We start from the raw sequence: 9,193 nt of genomic DNA, 5'->3' as shown, positions 1-9,193 counted from the left end.
GACCTCAACAAATAAAATTTGCTAACATATTTGGAAATAAAACAAGAAAAATTTTAAATCAGCCATGGGTCAAATTTAAAACTTCATAATGGATATTATGACCTTTTGAAATCTAAATGATAATTGAAAGCCTATGTATTAAAATTTGTAGTGTGCTTCTCCAACAAATGGTGATGGGAACACCAGATAAACACATACACCTGCAAAGAATGAATTGGGAACCTTATCATTACATCATGTACAAAAACTAACTCAAAATATATTAAAGACCTAAATATAAATCCCCAAACTATAAAACTTCTAGAATAAAAAATAGGGAAGGGAAAAGCTTCACGACATTGGATGTGACACCAAAAGCACAGACCACAAAAGCAAAAATAGAGAAGGGGACTACATCAAACTTAAAAACTTTTGCACTGCAATGGAAATAATCAACATAGTGAAAAGGCAACCAATGGAATGGTAAAAAATATTTTCAAATCATACATCTGATAAGGGGTTAATATCCAAAGTATTTAAAGAACTTCTGCAACTCAACAACAAAGAAACATAAACAATCCAATTTAAGAATGAACAAATGACCTCAATAAACACTTTTCTAAGAAGACATACCGATGGCCAACAGGTACATGAAGAGATGCTCAGTATCAGTAATCATCAGGGAAATGCAAATCAAAACCACAATGAAATACCAACTTACATCCCCTAGGATGGCCAACATCAAAAAAGAAAAAAAAAATACATATTGATGAGGATGTAGAGGAATTGGAAATTTGCACACTGTTGGTAGGAACATAAAATGGTGCAGCTGCTGTGGGAAAGTAGGTTCCTTAAAAAGTTAAAAATAGAATTTTACCTTAAGATCCAACAATCCCATTTCTGGGTATTTATACTCCCAAATTGAAAACAAGATCTTGAAGAGATGTTTGCACACCCATGTTCACTGCAGCATTATTCACAAGAGCCAAGAGGTGGAAGCAAACTACATGTCCATCAATGAATGAATGGATAAAGAAGATGTAGCATATACACATAATGAAATACTCTTCTGCCTTAAAAAGAAGGAAATTCTATCATATAATAGAACATGGATGAACCTTGAGAATATCATGCTAAGTGAAACAGGCCAGTCACAAAAAGACAGGTACTGAATATTCCACTTATATAGGCTATCTAAAGCAGTCAAATTCTTAGCAATAAAAAGGAGAATGATAATTGTCAGGACTGAGGGAGAGAAAAAAAATGGAGTTATTGATCAATGGACAAGTTTCAGTTTTGCAAGATGAAAAAATCCTAGAACTCTGTTGTATGACAATGTGCTTCTAGTTAACACTGTATGTACTGGATGGCACACTGAAAAATGGTTATAGTGATAAATTTTATGTTTGTGATCACAATAAAAAAATAATTACAGTAAACATAAAAATCAGTACAAAAAGTGAATTTCTAATCTTATATGTATATATAGAAATAGATAAAAATTAATTAAAAATTCATGAGTTAATTGCTCAGTTTAGCAAATTAAAGAAATAATAGTAAAGTAATATAAATCTAAAGAGATTTCACATCATGTTCGTTATCTCCCTGTGTACTTGACTGGAACAGGAAACCAGAACACCAATCCAGAGTCTACTTTACTCAATAGCTAAGTTTTTGTTATTTTGAAAAATAGCAAAAGTGCCCTCTATCAAATGGATTGTTAGCCTGAAGAGACATGGGAGTAACATTTGAATAGAACTGAGGAGTAGAGCAGTTAGGTTAAGATGAAGAAGCTGGAGGAGAATAAGCAAAGCTTTCTTTAAGATTTGCTGTTCAAAAAGTGGTCCCCAAGCTATGTGTAGAATGAAACTCGACCATTCTCTTACACCATACACAAAGATAAACTCGAAGTGGATAAAAGACCTCAACATGAGGCAGGAATCCGTCAGAATCCTAGAGGAAAACATAGGCAGTGAGCTCTTCGACATCGGCCACAGCAGCTTCTTTCCAGATATGTCTCCAAAGGCAAAGGAAACAAAAATGAAAACTTTTGGGAATTCAAAAGATCAAAAGCTTCTGCACAACAAAGGAAACAGTCAACAAAACAAAGAGGCAACCCACAGAAAGGGAAAAGATATTCGCAAATGACAATACAGACAAAGGGCTGATCTCTAGGATCTATAAAGAACTCCTCAAACTCAACACACACAACACAGATAATCATGTCAAAAAATGGGCTAAAGACATGAACAGACACTTCTCCAATAAAGACACAAATGGCTAACAGACACATGAAAAAAATGTTCATCATTACTAGCCATCAGAGAGATTCAAATCAAAACTACATTGAGATACCACCTTACACCAGTTAGAATGGCCAAAATTAACAAGACAACAAACAACAAGTAGTGGAAAGGATGTGGAGAAAGGGGAATCCACTTACACTGTTGGTGGGAATGCAAGTTGATAGTCTCTTTGGAAAACAGTGCGGAGATAGATTCCTTAAAAAATTAAAAATAGAGTCACCCCTATGACCCTGCAATTGCACTACTGGGTATTTACCCCAAAGATACAGATGTAGTGAAAAGAAGGGCCATCTGTACCCCAGTGTTCATAGCAGCAATGGCCACAGTCACCAAACTCTGGAAAGAACCAGGATGCCCTTCAACAGATGGGATAAGGAAGATGTGGTCCATATATACTATGGAGTATTATGCTTCCATCAGAAAGGATGAATACCCAACTTTTGTATCAGCATGGACGGGACTGAAAGAGATTACACTGAGTGAAATAAGTCAAGCAGAGAGAGTCAATTGTCATATGGTTTTGCTTATTTGTGAAGCATAAGGAATAACATGGAGGACATGGGGAGAGAAGGGAGTTGGGGGAAATTGGAGGGGGAGACAACTCATGACAGACTGTGGACTCTGAAAAACAATCTGATGGTTTTGGAGGGGCAGGGGGTGGGAGATTGGGTGAGCCTGGTGGTGGGTGTTATTGAGGGCACGTATTGCATGGAGCACTGGATGTGAAAATAAACAATGAATTCTGGCACACTGAAAAGAAATTAAAAAAAAAATAATAATAAAAAAAATAAAAACAGCATTTGTGACACCAAAAAAAAAAAAAAACGTGGTCCCCCAAAGAACAAAATCTACGTTACTTGAAAGTGGGTTCCAACCCAGAACTCCTGGATCAGAATCAGCATTTTAATGAGATCTGTAAGTAATCCATACATTCAAGTTTGGATTTATATATACACGTGTGTGTGTGTGTGTAAATACATATATATATATGTATATATATATATGGCATATATACATATATGCATTTGTAAAATAAATAGATATATAATATATACATATATGTAATATGTGTCCATATAGACATATATACATAAATGCACACATAGATTACATGTATTACAATATATGTATATGTAATGTGTAATATATATTTAATATATACTAAGTATCCTCATATTCACACACATACACATGCATACATATGTAACTACACCCATATACATAGTGGCTTCTGGAAAATTTGAAGATTTGGTTTTAATGAAAACTGCCTCCTTCAACATCTAGCTATTTGGCATATTAACTCCTATTTAAGACCTACGGTACATTCCAAACACCTCTAATGAACTATAAAATCCTCGAGCTGAGTACCTTCAAACTGTAAAGGAGTTAATGGAGGTTGGAGTTCAGTGAAGCTGGTGTGTAGTTTCCTGGAGGGACAATAACCCACACCTCAAAGCCATGAGTTGTTTCTTCCATGCCAGAAGACAAAAGAGCCCAACCTCGACAAGTAATGTTAACATCAGTTTTTCAATTAGATTGGCATGCTTTGGGAGTCCTGGAAATTGAGGAGGAGGGGAGACAGTGAGAGGCAGGAGGCTGCTGGGGATGGGAGGGGAGGGAGAGAAGGCTGTAACACTAATGACGTTTGAAAGAATACAGGATGAGTCCAGCCACTGCGTGCTGGGAAAAAAAAGGTGCCTGAGCAGCTGATGCTAAGTTCAGACTAAACTAACTGCAAGTCCCGTGGGGACATCACAAGGTAAACCTGATCGTCTCTGTCATTTACAATCATTATCAGGCAGGCTGCTTCTGTAATTTTACTGGGGAGCCAATTAACAGATCCTTGAAGCTAGGGGGAAATGTCCCAGCCCTCCTCTTGCTTTTGAAAAGGAGAAAGGTGTCTTTTGTACTGCTGTCTCCTGACTGTTTCTGGGAAAGACAGGAAAGGGAGGTGACTTCAGACAATGCAGGGACTCCTCAAGTCAGGGGACTGGTTGAAGTCAGACTTCTCTCTGCCTTAATGTACTCTTTTTGGTAGCAACCTAAATCAGCCTCTGGATAGCCCAGTGAGCCTTGTTTCTTTCTTTTTCTTGAGATATGAAAATGCTAACTACCTTTCAGTCTTTCTTGCCTTCAAGGAAATATCTTAGCAGCATTTCATCTTGCAAGAAATCAAGGAAATGCTGGCTGATGGCACTGGGAAGAAGGCAGTAAAGAAAGGCCACTCGAATTTATCATTCAATCCCATCTTTCCCTTGTAACATCCTGGCTCTTGCCCTCTTGTCACAGACAGACTTTTTCACTGGCCCACTACCTGCACTACTTTATTTCCACATCTCTGATTACATTACTTAAGCTACCCCAACCTGGCTGTCATCTCCATTATTCTACTAAAAATATTCTTTCAAGATCACTAATGACAGTTCAGTCACTCAATAGAGAAGAATTAGAACAGTTAATTGGCACAGGCATCTCCCCTTCCAACCTGAAACATTGTCTTCTCTTGATTTCCATGGTACAACAATCTCCAATTTTCCTTTTCCTTTTTTGAATATGCATTCTCATATCATTCAGCTCTCCTTTTATACAACACAGTTAGGTATTAGCATTTCTCAAAGCTTGATTATGGACCTCCTTCTTTTTTACTCTCAGGGATCACTGGGTTATCCAAATAATTAAAGAAAATTGGAGAGTGTATACCTGAAATTAAAAGAACAGGAACAACTTATCTTTAGTCATTATTTCCATGTAAGAATGTGGGCCCAGTTTTTCCAGAGAAATTGAGAATTCTGATTTTTATATAAAAATACTATGCTTTTTAATTTTTTATAGTTATGATAGGGTAGCTGTAGCAGACCAACCCTCACTCCAAAGGAAAAAAAATTTAAACTGTATAAAAATTGTTTTGAAATTACCTGTTCAAAGTAATCATAAAGCAACACATTAAGTAAGATATTGAAAGGCTAAGAGCCAAGAGAAAAGAACACTGAGTGAGCTTACTAGTCTCTGCTGTTTCTCCCCCTACTAATTGGCACCCAGTGGGAGGTCAAGTTGAATTTTAAAGCTAAGAGCTCTCAGAGGTCTGATAGGGCTGGGAGGAAGATAAGTGGAGTTGAGGGTTGTCAAGGCAGCTAGGAATTAGGGGGACTACATTTGGAAGAAAGAGAATTGGAGAACTGTGAGCATGACTTTCTGTGCTTTCTTTTTTCCATGAGGAGATATTGTAGGGGCCTACTTAGCCAGAGCAACTCCATCTCAGTTAAACAGCCATTTTGTTGTTTGTGCAGTAAAACTTAAACTGACCCTACCCCCCCACCCCCGAGGAAGAACTTACTTAAAAGCAAGTCTGGGAAACCAGTAAAATATGGTGGACTGATAACAGAGCCCAAATACAAGGACGAGTCAGGCCACGTGAAGACAATCTCATTGGCCAGGCTCAAGCACATGGCCTTTGCTCTATAAAAGCTAGTCTGTGAAGCTGGGGTGGTTGCTCTCTCCGTAAGAGATGGCCTGGGCCGGTCAGTTTGATTCTTGGTGCTGGCACGAAATAAAGTTTTGCTTGACCTTCGTTTTGTATGAGTCTCACTCCTTTGATCACGGACCCCATCAGATATTATTTATTCCTAACATTTTCAATGTAAGAGGCTGAGAAGCCAGGAAGAAAAGACCAGTTAAGAAGCTAAAAAGCTAAGTAGAGTTTTGCCAGTCTCAATATGCTGGGGAGGGAGAAATTGGCATTCAAGGCCTGGCAAGGGGATGATCCCAGGTAAACATCCTTTCAGTTGATGTTCTTTAAATGTCCTACTTGAGGATTACTTCAAACTAGAAATAGAATAGCTCTCACAAAACCTGAAGTCAGCCTCTGTGCTTCCCATTCCCTGATTGTATCAAGGTGATCAATCCCTCCTGTAACGACCTGTAAGTAACAAAATGAATAAACACTCTCTGCTGAAAGTTAGCATTATTCAGAGTTTCTACACAGTAGTCAGCACTCTATAAAAATGATTAGAGTCAGTTTTACTTTTGCCTTAATTTATGTTTTTCTTTAGCAATCTAAATTAGCTTCTAGATGAGCCCTCAAGTGTGGTTCCTTCTAGTTGCTGAGATATGGCAACGTTGATAGTGTCTTTCATTTCCTTTTTACCCTTAAGAAATAAGTAAAATAATTACCATGAATGACAATAGACAAATGACCAAAAACGAGGAGAAAAGAAACAGACAATGGAGACAACCTATAGATAATCTAGAGCTAATACAGTAGACTTACTTTAACTGTGATCAACATGTTTAGGAAATTGGGTGATAGCAGGGTGCCCAGTGGCAGTGAGGAGGGGTGACTCTAGTATCACAGGTACAGGGATTTTACCTGCTTTTTAGCCACCAAGAAGACAGATCAGGAAGCAATTGCAAGAACGTTCCAAAGGGATGCTGAGCTGTTTCAGTGCCCAGGCCAGCTGGACAAAGTGGAGCACTATGGCAGAAAAGAGGCCTGGAAAGGGGCCTCCACAGATGCCAGATGGAAGATCACTATCCATTTGTGAGTGCACAGGTTCATTGTATGGCCCTGAGCCAGCTCCTTAAGGCACTGAACAAAATCAGAGACATCCAGAAGTCCCTTGATGATGTCAGCAAAGACTGGAGACAGAGTAATAGTGACACTGAGAGCCTCAAGTACGTGAAGCATGCTGTGATGTGGCAAAGCCAGATCACTACAGCTTCAGAGATCCTCAGGACCCCAAATTATGAGGGAAACCCAGGACCTCATTGTACTAGGGACATTCCTGCAGGCCCACTGAGAGCTGGTGGACCTGGAGTGCTCATTCCCAAGAAGAGCTGATGTATAAGCCATCCCACATGGACAGAGGGAACATGCACAGCATGACTCTTCTCCATGGCTTTACTTTGGGAGCATGCAGGGTCTCTCAGATGAGCTGGCCAAGCAATGTGTATGGTGCTGCAGAGTTTGCTGGTCATTGTCTCCTGTGACCCCCACTGCTAGTCTCAGTTTTCAGGATCAGAAAAAAGGAAGAAATTAACCAATGTGTATCTGACCAAAAAGACCAACTAGCTTGGTTTACCCCCAGAGGCCCAAGAATTGCAAGGAGAAAATGGTTGCCATCTTGGATGGAACCATGAATACTAGAATTGGGGCTACAGAGGCAGACCCCAAGGATTCCAACAAGATGTGGTTTCTCTCCCACCCAGAAATCATAAGGAAGTATGTCCTGGATAACCCATCATTGCCAAAATCCTGATAGTTGAGTGTTTTCCTGACCATTATGAGATTTTCAGAAACCATCTGAAAATGTACCACCAGGCTCTGAGAAAATGGATGCAGGAGCTTAGGTCAGAAGATCTAGACGCAAAAGAGGTCATGAGCCTGTGGTTGACATGGCTCTCAAACACCTACGCAAGCACAGAGATGACCGGGAATGTGGAATTGCCTCCAAAGTAGATATCCATCCCCTGGAAACTTTACTTTCTCTAAAATAGTCTCTGATCTTCTCCACAGGTAGATGTCAATTCTCACTTCAGACATTATTACCTGGCTGCAAAAAGCACTTGAAACAGACAAGAAAGACTGGGTAAAACATGCTGAGCCTGAAGTATGACTAAAGCGGGTACCAGCAGATAACACTCCCTTCGACATTTTGGAAAAAATTTTTGATGTTGATGCTCAGATAAGTGAAAACAAAGGTTTGTGATGCAAACTCGTCTGTGTCTTCAGCAAATGAATTCTTTGTTAAGTAGATGCAAAGAAGAAGTTCAGTTTTACAAAGAAGAGCTGAGAAGTCGACAATGCCCACACTAGGTTCAATATATGATAACCATCAACTGTCAGAGTTTTGAAGAATTTATAGTTGGTTTAAAAAGGGAGTACTTTTTCAAAATGAAATAGAAGAGGGTATATCCCTGAGGCAACCAAACATGAATGGGATTTCAGACACCATTGCAAAGGAGGGCTGCAGCAACCTGCTGGGGGAGATCTTCCTGGACCTGGAGCAACATCTCAATGAGTTGATGACAAAGAAGTGGCTGTTAGCATCAAACACTGTAAAAAATCCCCTATCTCACTGTGGATGAATATTTCAATGATTTTGCCAAAGCCAAAAAGCCATATAAAAAGAAGAGGATGGCAAGTGGACCTATGGGCCATCACGCAGAAGGGCATTTCATTCTGGAGCACAGGGAGGTTCTGAGGGGATGGTCAGGGAGACTGAGCAATTCCACTTCTTGTTCCAGCAGCTGGTTTGTGGATTTGGTGAAGATATAGGTGGACATGGTGACATTATCATTGCCGCTGCAGAAGTCATTAAGATTACTGACCCTTCTCTGCTCTATGTGGACATCTCACTGATCAGCAAACAGCCAGACTTTAGGGATGACCACATCAGCATGCTCCTGGGTGTGTGAGGGGACACTGGCCCATCAGGACACAAAGCACACTATGATCAAGACTCTGGAATAGGGCCCAATGCAGTTCAAGGAAATCATAGTTGCTAGTATGAATATGGAAGAGCTTTTCAAATAACCTGTCAGTTTTCAGCTTTATGTACATTATTTGCTCTCATCAAACCTACCCTCATAAATATTAAAGCAAAAGTGACTCTTGAGGGGTCACACTAGATGTTTTAGTCCATTGTACCTATCTCTTGAAGGGCTAAGCATGTTTGCGGGGTACCCTCACACAAGGCTTCTTGAAGAAAGCATTACACTGCTGTTTGTGATTCTTCAAGTTCTCTCATTTTTGTTGTATGAATTTTTCTGAGGCAGAATTCTGATGTAAAATGACTGTTTATTATAGATTGTTTATCACAGTGGTGAGAAGGTGTGTGGAGGGGGACGAACCCTGTCTTCATTCACCCCTTGGTTTTTACTCATTTCTGCATAAGGCTTCTAAAACTCTG

The 9,193-nt window shown here is 39.5% G+C and overlaps 1 pseudogene; it reads left to right on the top strand.

The window, feature by feature from the left end:
* The first annotated feature begins 614 nt into the window (after positions 1–614).
* On the top strand, positions 615–8,817 carry LOC101670148 (annotated as a pseudogene).
* Positions 8,818–9,193: the final 376 nt, after the last annotated feature.

The sequence above is a fragment of the Mustela putorius genome, unplaced genomic scaffold (genome assembly GCF_011764305.1).
Source record: "Mustela putorius furo isolate JIRA1106 unplaced genomic scaffold, ASM1176430v1.1 tig00003976_pilon_pilon_pilon, whole genome shotgun sequence".
Lineage (NCBI taxonomy): Eukaryota > Metazoa > Chordata > Mammalia > Carnivora > Mustelidae > Mustela > Mustela putorius.
This window is presented reverse-complemented; position numbering and strand designations above follow the sequence as displayed.